Here is a 15,678-nt window from a genome sequence, read left to right on the forward strand (position 1 = left end):
GTTAAACTCTTCAAATTTGTGTTCTTTTGTACACCCTACTGGCAATTAATCCAATACATTGTTATTGTTATCAGTTTTTACCTAGAGTCGTAACAACCTTGGCTGCTTCTTGATAGGGTCATGATGAGTGTACCTAGGAAGATACTAAATTCTACATTTCACTGTGTCATACAAATTGTGCTCCAATGGCATGACCCTTCTTGTAAAAATAATTAAAAGATTATGTGATGAAAGTTGTAAAGCTCAATCCTAGCGAAATTAAATATTATAAACAAAATTCACTATTTCATTTATATAAAAAAAAAAAAAAATCTAAATATAGTCACTTAATTCAAGGTTCAATAATACTTTTGTCAAAACATTACATGCATATAAAAAAAAAAGTCACTCAAATGAAACTCTTCTTTTTTGGCTGGATAAAAAAGTGGAGCCTTCAGTGCGGACTCATCCATCCTACGCCACGTCGCCACGTGATGACAGTAAGTAATACCATGTGTATCACTGGGGCTTTGTTAGAGCTATCGTTCAAACTCACCAAGTGAAGCAATTTGAATACTCCTACCATTAAGCCACATTTCTGCGGTGGTAAATGAAACTCATCTTTATATATATAAAACTAGAAAGAGCATTTATATACTGGGAAAAAGATTAATACGATCATCTATGATTAGAAGATGTAATTAGTTTGGATCATCAGTTCACTACCGTAATATTTTATGAAAGGAAAATAATTCACATTAGAGCTTACACTCGGTCATTTCTTATGAGCAACTATAGTAGTCCTTAAATTGGAAATATGACCCTTACAGAGACAAAGGCAGTATTGCAAATTAAATTAATTAATACAATTTTAATCTTTTTTTCCAGTGGCTAATATTTTTATGTTTGTGATGTTGAAGTATTCTAGCCCCCAAAAAAGCATGTATTTGATCTCTTTCTTCTATATGTCCAACACCATATTCTATATTTCTACTATAAAAGTTGGAAAAACTACCTTCAAAGCGCCAAAGCATTACAACAATATGCAACATAGCAACCTATAAATGCACATCCCAAAGTGAACTCAAGCCATTGAACTCTTTCTTTGCTCACAATCCCACAATGCCATTGCCTAGCCTAAAAATCATGTCACTTATAGTTCTTATAATCATTTCTAGTATGAAAAATTGCATGTCAATCTCTCCTGCAATGCCTTCATCAAGAGGAATCAAAGCGGCATAATGGTCATCAGATGATGAATTTCCAGCATCTCTCATCAATACCTCATTCTTCACTCACATTTACTATGCCTTCCTCTTACCTAAGCCGAGCACATACAAGCTACACATTACCTTCTTAGACAGAATAAAGATCAAAGAGTTCATGATTGCACCTTGTTTCAAAAACTCACACGTCAAAACTTTACTAGTCATAGGGCGAGGCAATAATGACTCAATAGTGTTCTCAAAAAATGGTTAGTAACAAGAAAACACGTTCTATTTTTATAAATTCGAGCATTAAAGTAGCTTGAAAATTCGGTTTCAATGGTCTTGACCTAGATTGGGAATTCCCAGCTAACAAAGTTGACATGTCAAACCTTGCCTTGCTATTCAAGGAATGGCAAAAAGCCCTAGTGAATGAAGCCAAGTCAAGTGGCAAATCACATCTCTTAATCACTTTTGCAGTATATTATGCATCGAAATTTATGGTCTCTGGAAAGCCAAGATCATATCCTAACAATGCAATTTGGGTTAGTCCAATGTGTTTTGATTTTCATGGGTCATGGAACAATGTCGCTGGATTAAACTCTGCATTATATGATCCAAAAAAAAAAAAAAAATGTTAGCACTAGTTATGGAATTGGGTCAGGGGCGGAGGCAAGGGGGGCGAGAGGGGGCAAGTGCCCCCCTTGACCTCCTAAAAAAAATCTAGAGTAACAACCTAAATATTACGTTATCAAGTATTTTGACCTTGACACAAAAACGTTCCACACCTAGAGACTAGAGAAGAAAGCAATATTAGGTGCAACTCTTCCTAACATTATTTTGTCTTTTTCTAAACAAAACAAAGTTTTGTGGGTCCTACTTAACACCCATACTGTTTTTCCTTGCCACATGTTCTCAAGCACTGGAAATTTTTTTTCTTGGGGTGCTTTTCTTAGGGCAATTTGTTCCTCAAATAAGGTATTCCCACATAATCATAATAAAAAAAAAATATATTTAGGTCCTTGTATATCAAACTAAAACCTTAGCGTTCCCTAATCTTTTTCTCTTCTACTTTAACTTTTTCATAATTTCAATTTTGAAACACTTTATTTTTACTATAGAACCAATTTTAACTACTTACTACTTAAAGAATAGAGTAAAAAATACTGAATTTTGCATAAACGAAAATGCAACTTTATAATTCTTTTATATTGATTTATTTTCTCAATTTATTTTAAGGAATAAAATTACATGTTTAAATTCTATATATTTAGAATAATCTCTTAATTTGATTGTTATTAACTATGATTTTTTTTAATATTTATTTTAATAATATGAAATATATACTTATAATCAATTGAGATTATGGAGAAGCCAAATTATAATAATGATTTAGATTCAAATTCTAAACAAACTCATATCGAGGTGTATTTTACTAATCTTCCAATTGAACAAATTAAATTATGTATGAAAAAATAAATTAGAGTTTATATTATATTAGATTTTGTATGACAATTGCATTAATAGTATATAATTCTATATCTAACATCGATTAATAATATTTAGATTAATTTTACTTTCAATCTTGTCATATAATTTTGCCCCCCCTAAACTGAAATCCTGGCTCCGCCACTGAATCGGGTCATGGATCCAAGTTGGTGTCCCGCCCCAAAAGCTAGTCATGGGTCTACACTTATATGAGCGGACATGGAAGCTCCAGGATCCGAGTATCAATGGAATTGGAGCACCCACAGTGGGTGTTGGGCCAAGAAATGGCACTATGGCACTCTTTGAAATTCTTGAATTTAACAATAAGAATAGTGCAACTAGTGGCAACTCTAGGAATTTTTTCTAAGAGGGTCATTAAGAAACTTAAATTAAATAAAAATTAAATTAAAAAAAAAACTTGAATATATTGAGTTATCGAAAACAAAAGCACACAAATATATGAAATTTTACAATTTCTTTCTACGAGTTTTCATATTTTGAAATCGTCTCATGAAAGTTTATTATCAGTTTTCATTATCTATTGTCAATATAAGTATAACCATTTTATTTTGTTAAGTTTGTATAATAATTTTGTTTTATGCAAATTGTGGTTATATATTTGTCATTTTTTTTTATGATGCCGAAAAATCGTCAGTGAGCTACACGGCACTCACGTGCTTGAAACAACGCCTGCACAACACAAAAAGAGAAGACCTCGCAGAGAGCACCGGTGTGGTGCCGGCCAAATACCCTCCGAAGGTCAAGTTAGAACTTCTCACAACTCTAAAGTGTTAGAGAGGGTAAATTATGCGTACCTTAGTTGGTGGGGGTATTGGGGTTTTTATAGTGGTAGAGGGTTGACCTCTCCTTATTGGATTAGAAGTCTTTTCCTTATAGGAGTCTCTTTAGACGTATTTTGCGAGATCATTTCCTTGTAGGAGTCTTTTTATTTAACACCAAGCGTGGGGCGCAAGATATTTCTTTATATATGCAAACATGGAGACCAAGCAAGGCCACGTTAGGGTCGTCAGCTTTGCCTACCCCCTCGTCGGGGTCGTCAGCTTCGCCTACTCCCTCGTCGGGGTCGTCAGCCTCGTCTACTCCTTCATCGGGGTCGTCAGCTTCGCCTACTCCCTTGTTAGGGTCGTCAGCTTCGCCTACTCCCTTGTTAGGGTCGTCAGCTTCGCCTACCCCCTCGTCGGGGTCGTCAGCCTCGTTAAGGTCGTCAGCTTCGCCTACTCCCTTGTTAGGGTCATCAGCCTCGTCGGAATCGTCAGCTTCGCCTACCCCCTCGTCGGGGTCGTCAGCTTCGCCTACTCCCTCGTCGAGGTCGTCAGCCTCGTCAGGGTCGTCAGCTTCGCCTACCCCCTCGTCGGGGTCGTCAGCTTCGCCTACTCCCTTGTTAGGGTCGTCAGCTTCGTCGGGGTCGTCAGCCTCGTCGGGGTCGTCAGCTTCGCCTACCCCCTCGTCGAGGTCGTCAGCTTCGCCTACCCCCTCGTCGAGGTCGTCAGCCTCGTTAGGGTCGTCAGCTGACATTACTCCCTTCAGCTTAGTAGTGTCAGCTTTCCATTTATAACAAGTTAACCCCGTCTTCCTAAAGCTGTAGACGTCCTAAAGTTGTTCGACTGCCATTTATGACAAGTGAGGCCGACGGGTCTATTTTGAATGTCGCTTCATGATACTATATTCATGAATATTCACATTCACAATTTTACCCTTATCATTTTTTATAAAAATATTTTAAACTAAATGAAAAAACTCAACTCCACTTGCATTGTATAATTATTAATTCACACAACCACACTCATTCATCCATAAATAATACAATAAGTTGTTGTTTGATTGTGAGATAAGTTAATATGTGATCTGAGTGTGCAAGATTTAAAACAAAGTGTACAAAAATATTTTTAAAATTATTAAAGCAATATTATATATATATATATATATATATTTTTTTTTTTTTTCAAGTCAGGGGGTTCAATTTATGTGCAGCCGCCCCTGTGCAACTGTTGTATATGACACCCAATTTGGATCCTATTATTCTTATTCGGGAGACTCTTGGATTGGGTACGATGATGTGGATTCGGTAAGTTTTGGGTTGATATTTTTTATGGGCTTTGGGCATGGACAAGGACTGGATTATCTCACAAAAAGGTAAACCTTATAGAACTCTGTATTTCAGGGGAAAAGAAGTTTAGAACTTGGCAAAACAGTTTTTTTTTTTTAATAAGTAACCCATAGTTACAACAATGAAAAAGAGGGGATTCAAATTCAAATTCTTTTAATAATAGAGAGTTGGTTACGCTACCGAATTACAAAATTCTTGACGGCAAAATAGTTTAAGCCTATGTAAGGAAAATAGTAACAAAATTTTTTGTCTGAATTGTACATGATTTTATTGATAAATTACCATCACAATGGAGTAGACACAATATGAGTTCAATTCTCACCGATCAGTGAGAAAAAGATTGGCTAAAATTTAATTAGAAAAATATAAACTAAGAATATCATGTTGATTTAATAAAAACAAACAGTGCCTTTAGGTCAGAATGGCCCCTGATGAACCCATTTAATTTAATCTCCTGCATGAGGACAATACAGTATTAAGTATACTACATACATTATTTGTAGAGCTCACAATGGTGTTACAAGACTAAGTCGTGTTATATTTAATTGGTTACAGCTTCAAGTGCATGGGGGCGACGACAGTGATGACTCTCAATAGGTCAACAATACATTTTTGTCCTGTGTAATTTATAATATTCTTTAATTTATGTGTTTATTTTGTTAACCATAACCGACATACAGTGCCTATTAAAAAAAAAAAAAAAAAACCAACAGACAGTGCCTCTAATTTAATCTAAGGCATTAGCTTAATAATATTAATTAATCAAGTAAAACATATACGTGTATTATAGCTGTACATATATAATTTTTTATTTTTATGATGATAATTGATTATTGAATGCGTACTGGCTACTACATTATTAAAACTCTAACTCGTATTATATTTGATTTCCTTACAGCTTCAAACGACAGTGATGGCAAGCCTATGATTCTGTATATCTGCAAAAATATGCAGTGACGATCAAATTGATTCTTGCAATCTGGGTTGGGAAATCAAGGGGAACGATGGAAGAAGAATGAATTGAAGCAAGTTTAGAGCCATGAAGAAGTCAATTTTTTTAAGATGGTATTTGTCCCACTTGATTGGATTTGCTAAAAGGTTACAGGCGAAGCATCTCAGGTTGTCAGGCAACTAATCAAGCGTTCGTTTGTCAAAGATTATTTTTGCCAACTTATTATACCATTCAGCTTATTTTTGCTACTATATATGGGTCTCATTGCACTTTTTAGTACTATTTATGAGTCCCACTGTATTATTTCAGCTAACTTTTACCTCTATTTACAGTATTTTCAATAAAAAGTTTTCAGTTTCAGCAAAATAAGTGGATCCCAAGTAGACCCTTGGAATTCTAATTTGGAGAATTCCGTGAATTTCTCTTGAAGGTGTGAAAAAATTGTAAAAAACTAGAGGAAAAACTGTGAAAAAATTTAAAACCGGAATTTGAATACAAATTTGTGTACCTTTTTTGTGTACCACTCTATGTTCTGCCAATCACTCTATACTCAGGTGTGTAAAGTGTTAAATTTCAAATCATAGGTAGACAACTTAAATTTTGGTCAAACCACAGGTAGGTAAATTGTAATTTGCCACAAACTATTATTTGTAATTTATTGATAATATAAATAGTCCATTTGTAGTAAATATATAAGTGTTATTAATACAAGGTTGGGAAATATAAATTTTATAAATTCATAAACGAAAATCATTTTGTCCAAGTAACTCAAATAATATAATTTAATTATATTTACTTATTAACATATATATATATATATATAGATTTGTGAAGGAATAAAAAAATTTAGTTATAATTTTACTATATATGAAAAAAGAATGAGTTAGTCACGTAGTTCATGGGAAAGAAAATGAAACATATAATCTTGTTTGGTAATAAGCTTGAACTTGAATCGTGTTCTAAATAAAATTAAATGAAAAATTTTGAATTTTTAGTACTCAACCTGGCTCAGTTTATTTACTACTCTCATGTGAGTTTTTGAGAAAGTACTCCAAGAACATATTCATAGGAATGTTACGGTCTGTCACTGTGGAATTTCGACAAATATATTTTATGATTTCTGCGTGAAGAATTTTGACTTAAAATGCAAGCTAGCGAGGCGGCTGTATTATAAAACTAAAGGAAAATATTAGGATTACAATTTTAACTACAATTTTTGTCACAATTTACTTACATAACAAGTTATGATCAGTAGTGAGATAAAAGTGGTAAGTCTATGTGGGTCCATAGCTCCACCATTCACGACTTGTCATGTGAGCAAATTGTGGCAAAAGTTGTCCTAGCATTACTCAAACCTAAAATGTGACCACAATTGTATTTGCTTCTTCTAGTTTCCTCCGCTAAGTTCTTGCCATCTCCGCCATGATTTCAATAATTTTCTAGTAGTGTCACTTGATTTCTAGGTATTTGACTTCTTACATCGCTGAAATGAAAAATTAAAGAATTGCTTGGTTTGATGACTTAATAGACCATTTAAACCTAAAATTTATCGAAACATCGACAAGAGAAATTTAAGTAATTGATGGCGAGTTAAACCTCAATGGATAATAGGACAGAACAATGTTTCTATCATGGATGTCAATACCGTATCGTACCGGCCGTACCGGCCGGAATATACCGTACCGGCCAGCAATCCGGTACACTCGACCCCCCTGTTTCGTACTGGAAAAAATACCGGCCGTACCGGCCATACCGGCCAATTTCGGGCAATACCGGCCGGTACCAGGCGTACCGGCCGGTACAGAAAAAAGTTTTTTTTTTTTTTTTTTTTTTTTTAAGTTTTGTAATTTTTGAATTTTTGTTAGGACAAAATGGTAACTTATTTGTATTAACTTATTAGTATTATTTGTTTTCTTAGTATGCAACGGTAACTTTTAAGCTTTCTATTTTATTTTTTTTCCCTTTTAATTGATACTAAAGTCTAAAACCATGAATAACTAGTTCTAAATTGAGGAAATGTTTTATGGTAAACTTTTATATTTATTATAATATATATATATATACACAAACACATACATACATATATATATATATATATATTTATAAATATAAAAAATAGCGGTAAACCCGAAACGGTACACCGATATTGACCGGTATCCGAAATATATCGTACCGGTGGCCAAACCGGTACGGCCTCCGGTACGGTATTGACATCCTTGGTTTCTATTCCACTATTTTCTTGCTGATGACAACAAATTAACTCAAGTAGTTTGCAGTATAAGAGAGTCAATTCATCCAAACAAAAAAGGTCAACAAAATGAAGTAACATAAGAAACAAACACCCCAGGCATGACCCATATTAAATGGTTCAACCAAGGTTGTCAAAATCAGGATCCTACGTAGGATCGTACGAGGTAGGTGGGATCATGGATCGTAGGATCGGATCGTGAATCGTAAGATTCTACATTATTTGAGAAAAAAACAAAAAATATATATTTGTATGTTAAATAATCATATAAATTGTACATTCATTGATATAATTACCATACATCACTACATTCATTTGTAAGCATTATTTAAAGATGCAAAAGCCTTAAAAAGTGACACTCAATTGGAATGTTTTTTATTTGAGTCTAACTGACACTCTCTCTATATTAGAGTGGAAAAACTTGGTTTATTGGGATTTTATTTTTCATTTGGGTCCAACTAAGCCTTCTGTCAAGTTAAAAAAGATTACAATAAATAAAGGTCATTTGGGATCATTAGAATCGTACGATCCTACCAATCCTAAATGATCGCTAAGATCCTTGAAAGATTTAGATCGTTTTGAGTAGGTGGGATTGTAAAATCGTAGGATCATAGAATCCAAATCGGGATTTTGACAACCATGGGTTCAACAATATATGCTCCTCAAATTTATGAATAAATTAAGAAGTTCTAGACATGCCTAAATTTCTGGTTAAAGTTTCTAAAAATGAGAATTATTATTTTACCGTACAACATCAAGAAATTTTACTGACTTCAAAACACATTATTTTTCTCTTGAGATCGATCAATCATCAAGAAATTTTTGCTGAATGACCTCAAAGCACATATTTTTCTCTTGATATCGATCAATCATCAATTCCCCCATGCACTCGAAGCTGCCAAACAATTAAAGAGAAACATATTAGTCTATATATTACTAAAAGATGAAGCGTAGCATTTAATGCTGCTGCGCTCATGTTGAGCCACGTCAGCGTCTACGTCATTATATTTTTTCTTTCCATTTTCTTATAATTATTTATAATATGTTTTTATTTCATATTTACACTTCTCCAACATTTCTCCCTCCCTTACCTTTTCATCTCCCCACTACTTCTCCAACCTTTCTCCTTCTCTCATTCTCTCACATTCTCATCTCCCCACTACCCTCTACATTAATATCATTCTTCATATTTGCCTTCATCTTCCTCTATTTTTGTCTCTTCTTATTCACACTCTCTTACTATAAATCTGTCACTATCTCTTTCATTCTATGCATAGTTTTCCCTTACAAAAAAAAAAAGGTTCTCTCTCTATCTATCTCTCTCTCTGTCTCTGTCTCTCTCTCCCTCTCTGTCTCTCTCTCACACACACACAATTTTTGAGTGGATTTTTATTTTTTATTTTTCTTGCATCTTCGTTTTAGGTTGATAATTTTTTATATTCTTTAATCTACTATAGGTTAATGTGATTTAGGTTTTCTCTCTCTCTCTCTCTCTCTCTCTCTCTCTCTCTCTCTCTCTCTCTCTCTCTCTCTCTCTCTCTTTGATTGTTAAATGTTATCCTATTGCGTTATAAAGGATTAAATATAAAAATATAATATTATTTTACTACATAGCATGATTTGGATAATTTAATTTGGTAGTTACTGTAATTTGATAACATGATTTTTATAGTGCTCAATTTAGATGTTAAACTATGAGACTTTAATCATTTTTGTTTATTTTTTAATCCTTTGTGGTGGACAAAGTACTCTATAATGCAATTTATTTAGAGAAAAGCAAAGGTTGGCTAAACAAAAGTTATTGGATGAGAGACAAATTTTATCTTTCGCAATTTTACTTTAATTATTATTATTATTATTATTTTATAATAATGCATATATAGAAATTTAATTCTTATATTTTGCTAATAATTGATTATTTGATAATATGTTTTGGGTGGACGAAATTACAATTTCCACAAAGAAAATAACCTTATTAGATTATAAATAACAAATTGTTTTCCTAATTGGTCCAATTAATCATAGTTAAGTTTTATTAATTTTTTTAGTTACTTTTTTCAATGTTTTGGATTGTAGGTAGAAAAAATAAATTTGAGAAAGTTTGTTTAAAACTAAAAGAATAATTTCCAAATTTTATATTCTTTTTAATGATTCAAAAAATGTCATAAATAACTTTTATTAAAAAATAAATATTTTCGTGAAATTGCCTTTTGAGTTCCTGAGAAAAATTGTATTTTTTTTTTTCATTTTGGTACAACAAAAATTATTAAATTTATGATTTATGACTGTTCCTATATTACATTTATGATTATTCTTATAATAAATAAAAATATAATTACAAAATACATTACTCTTTATTAAATTAGTTTAAATTGTATAAAAAAATTTAATAAAACCACCATAAAAATAATTATCATGCGCAATGCGCAAGTTCGCGGCTAGTTTAAATAAATCAAAACTACAACAGTAACAAAGTTGTTCATAAATTACATTCTCATGGGTGTGGTGGCATTTACAAATGCTACTCAAATTTCTTAACCAATTAAATGAGTAATTTTATGGATAATACACATTCTATTACATAACTTTTACAAACTAATAACATGTCACATTTTGTTATTAAAAATTCATTAATCATATTCATTACCAAATTTAGTATGGAAATCTTATGTGGTAGAATTGTATCTTTAGCATTTTCTTAATTAAACTTGTGGAAATAAATGAATGAAAAAACAAAAAAAATTAGTCATTTCAAAACAAGTTTACCTCGACTTGAGATCAAGGATGTCAATACCGTACCGGAGGCCGTACCAGTTTGGCCACCGGTACGATATATTTCGGATACCGGTCAATACCGGTGTACCGTTTTGGGTTTACCGCTATTTTTTATATTTATAAATATATATATATATGTATGTATGTGTTTGTGTATATATATATATATATATATTATAATAAATATAAAAGTTTACCATAAAACATTTCCTCAATTTAGAATTAGTTATTCATGGTTTTAGACTTTAGTATCAATTAAAAGGGAAAAAAAATAAAATAGAAAGCTTAAAAGTTACCGTTGCATACTAAGAAAACAAATAATACTAATAAGTTAATACAAATAAGTTACCATTTTGTCCTAACAAAAATTCAAAAATTCCAAAACTTAAAAAAAAAAAAAAAACTTTTTTCTGTACCGGCCGGTACGCCCGGTACCGGCCGGTATTGCCCGAAATTGGCCGGTACAGCCGGTATTTTTTCCGGTACGAAACAGGGGGGTCGAGTGTACCGGATTGCTGCCCGGTACGGTACGGTATTGACATCCATGCTTGAGATGGCCCAATCCTTATCCTTGCCAAGGGCCCAAAAGAAATATCCACCCAACTTCCGAGATCGTGCAAACCAGATGACCTTCATCGTTATTGACTAGACATCATCATACCCAATCCAATAGTCTCCCACATAAGAATAATATGACATAGTTTCAGTGTCAAATACAATGGTAGTTTTATTCTTATTGTTGAAATCAAGTATTTGATAATAATCCAACACACCATCAACTCCGGGCCGGCCCCACTCCTATTGCGGGTGTTCTGATACCATTAACTTCCAGGTCTTGGAGCTTCCATGTGTTTCCATACAAAGGTAGCCCATAACAAGCTTATGGGATGGTACACTAGCTTGGATCCATGACCCGATTCCAAAATATGTACTAATATTACTCTTAGGATCATATAGTGCTGAACGCTCTCCAGTTAACTTATCCCCCTTTCCATGATAATCAAAACACATTGGACTAACCCAATCTAGATATTTATGTATAGCCTGAATTGGGTATGAATACGGTTGAGGCTCACCAAAAATAAATTTTGAAGCAAAATATACAGCAGACATTAAAAGTAGGCGTGGTTTTCCACAAATCAAAGCTTCATTGACTAGGGCTTCATGCCATTGCTTGTATAACAAGCCAAGGTTGAACATGTCTGTGTCATTTACAGGGAATTCCCAATCAAGATCAACACCATCAAACCCATACTTTCTAGCTATCTCAATGGTAGATTTGATGAAAATTTTACGTGTGGCATCACTACTAACCATTTTAGAGAACACAGTTGGGTCACTAGCACCTCCTCCTATGGATAATAAGGTTTTGACAAGTGGGGTTTTCGCATGGAGCGTACCAATGAACTGGGGGATTTTTATTTGGTTAAATTAGGTCACATTGAGATTATATGTAGTTGGGTCAAGTAAGAGGAATGCATGGTAAATATGGGTGAAGTATGAGGTATCAATGGAGGATACTGGGATTGAATCAGATGATGGCCAATAGGCAGCCTTGATCCATTTAGATGGATAGGGAACTGGGCTTAGTGCTGGTGATACAGGATTCAAAGGGCTGGATTTTGGAGCAGGTGCACGCGGGTAGGGCATGATTGGTGAAGAAGGAGAAGTGTGTTCTTGTTTAGGACCTGGACCAGGATGATAGGAAGGAGAAGTTGGTTCTTGTTTAAGACTTAGATGCGGATGATAGGAAGGAGAAATGGGTTCTTGTTTAGGACCTGGACCCAGATGATAGGAAGGAGAAGTGGGTATTTATTTAGGACCTGGACTAGGATGATAGGATGGTGAAATGGGTTCGTGTTTAGAACCTGGACCTGGATGATAGGAAGGAGAAGTGAGTTCTTGTTTAGGAGAAGTGGGTTCTCGTTTAGGACCTGAACCCGGACGACAGGATGATGAAGTAGGTACTGGGGAATTATGATGAGGAGCCGGAATTTTTGGGGGCATTGCTGTGGAGTTTGACTCACAACGTTTGATGATTGTGTAAAAGATCACAAGAATTTGAAGGAATGTGAATTTTAGGCTAGCCATGGTTTGGGATTCAGAGCTAGGAAATAAATGTGAAGGTGATGGCTAAGGTCAATTTAAGATGTACGGATATATATATATATATATATATACACATATGTAATATAAAGATATGGTAGCATTGAAATTTACGTTGCATAGCTGTTTTGTTTGGAGGGTTGTGTTTTGGGGTTATGTTTAAAACTTTTCTTGTTAACGTTTTGAAGTTTGAACTTAATCTTGGGGACATTAGGAGTGCTGGACAAGGAAAATATCAAGCACATGCGGCTAAATGTACAAACGAGAGTCTAGAAGGCCTGACTGGAATTATTCAACATGGACACGAGAGCCTAGCTAAATATTACTAATTCCAATATATGAGGTATGCATAGTAATTTTCATTGTCTATTTTTGAGAAAGTGATATTTCAAGGGAATTGAATAGGATTTATAGACGAGTAAAGTAGTGATGTTATAGACATTCCGATTTCCGACTTTCTCACACCTTAATTGTGCAAGTGTGAAAAAGTTACTATATATTTATATATGTATAGGGAAAATTTTATTACCTCCTCCCTTTGAAATTGTGTTTTAAAATATGATTTCAACCCATGAGGTAGTGTGTGCATAGTAAGTGTACAATAATGAGTGTGTGATCATCATTACCCATCTATATAATATCTATAATTAAATTGTAGCATTTATTATTACTACGCTGCTTTTGAGCCACATTAGTGTAGCATTTTGGGTCCATTTATATCCAATTTTGTTATTTTGGTCTACTTCGGTCCATTCTATCTAATATGGTATATTCAGTCCACTTCGCTCTACTTTTGCCCATTCGGTCGACTTTAGTCCAAATCAATCCACCTTAGTCCATTTTGTCCAATTTAGTCCATTCAGTCTACTTCGCTCTACTTCTACCCATTTAGTCCACTTTAGCCCAAATCGGTCCATTTGGTTCACTTTGGTTTATTTGGTCCGTTTTGGACTAACTGGGCCTTAAATTGATTTTTTTTTTAGGTTACCTTTATTTTGGGCTCAAAATATTTATTTATGTATTCTTAATTTTTTGTTTCAAAAGTATGAAATTTTATTCTATTTCGGCCTATATCTTTTAATTTTGGGCAAAAAAGTACAAACAAAATAAGTATTAGAAATTAGAGATATGAGTCATAAAAAATAATAAAAATTATATATATATATATATATATGTATATATATATATTCAAAAGATTATCTTAAAATTCAAGTTTCATTGCGGTTTGAAGATGATAGAGACATGTAACCAAAAACAAAGCCAATAGAGGAGGCTACTAATTAAGGTAGTCTATGATACTCATCCAAGATGGTTGTTGTTGCGTGACAAGGAGGAAAGTCAAAGACTGGATGTGAAATAAAAATGTGCATGCCCATTAAATGTATTTGAAATTGCCAAGATCCTCATGTCAGAAGAGATTAGATCTGAGAATGACGCATATATATGAAGTTGTCAAGATAGTAATATCTATGATAAGGAATAGATTAGGACAACCCTGTAAAGTGGCAAGTAGTGATGGTGAAAAAAAGAACCTTAAATTTTTCCACAATAAAGAATAGACTAGGATGAGCCTAAAAAGCGATTGCTAGCAATGGTGTAACAAGGAATCTAAATTCAATGATGAAAGATATAAATTAATGGAAGCCACAGAAGCTTAGTTCAGATACCATAATAAAAAAGATAAAACATAACTTTGATACTATGTTAAAAAATAGGATATGTAGCTTTGAAATCAAGATAAGATCTTCGAAAAAGAAAATAAAGAAGTTAGAGATAGAAAGAAAGAAAAAGAGAAACAACATAGGAAATCAATGATTTAATGTGGTTTGGTTTCAAAGCCTTACATCTACCATATATGAAAAGTATTTAATTAATGGCTACAACTTTAGGATTAAGCTTTGTACTTTACAACAAGCCCATTAAACCGTGTTTATAGTATACTAAATCTTAAATAAATATAAGGTTAAAATACTTATACTACAAGTAGGATTATGATATTTTTTGTTCGCATTCAAATAAGGTTAGATACAATCAATTATGGTAGAACCATATAATAGATTTAGAGCCTTGATTAAGATTGAATCTTGATTAAGGTTAGTTTCAAATGTACTAGCCGTAAGAATAATGCAAATGTTTTTAAGCAAGTGAAGGAGTGGTATAGGTGTTAAAATATCTATGGTATAACTTTTTCTTAGGTGATCCATATTATAACTAGGTTACTTGAGAAGGAAGCAGCCACATGGGCTGACTTTTGATGTAAATCATGTATGTATGTTTTAAGATAAATTATGACTCCATCCTATCGTAGCACTATCGTTTTCATGAGATACAACCTTATCTTTTGGGTTTGAAACTGTTTCATTGGGAAGTGTACACCTACCCACTTCATATTTGAATTTAATTTCCATCAAAAAGTTCTTAGTTTTTACACTTTGAATATAGATACCCAAAGCGTTGACATCAAGGGTTTTTATTTATTTATTTTTTATCTATTAAAGATTGTGGCTTAATTAGGATTATCATCACCTTTTTAGAATGTCCTCGACCCAGATTGGTGGAGACAAGTCACAACTGTTTATCGTTATAGCATGATTCAGTGGGTTCGCTGGAAGAATTGCGTCTTGGGCGGTCGGTGTATCTCATAACACAAATCTCCCTCACAATGTGTGAATCTTATAATATAATTTTTTTATCAGTGTAATGTCTTTGTACCTACACTTATAGAAAATATACTAAGTTTCTTTTTCAATTGAAAAATTTTATAAACACAAAAAAAATTAACAACAAATTTGACACA

General features: G+C 33.3%; 2 pseudogenes; one reads left to right on the top strand and one right to left on the bottom strand.

Annotated features, from left to right (window-relative positions):
• The first annotated feature begins 1,125 nt into the window (after positions 1 to 1,125).
• Positions 1,126 to 5,397, top strand: LOC126696065 (class V chitinase CHIT5-like; annotated as a pseudogene).
• Positions 5,398 to 8,804: 3,407 nt separating this feature from the next.
• Positions 8,805 to 12,782, bottom strand: LOC126696073 (class V chitinase CHIT5a-like; annotated as a pseudogene).
• Between the last annotated feature and the right edge of the window lie 2,896 nt (positions 12,783 to 15,678).

This window comes from Quercus robur, chromosome 2 (genome assembly GCF_932294415.1).
Source record: "Quercus robur chromosome 2, dhQueRobu3.1, whole genome shotgun sequence".
Lineage (NCBI taxonomy): Eukaryota > Viridiplantae > Streptophyta > Magnoliopsida > Fagales > Fagaceae > Quercus > Quercus robur.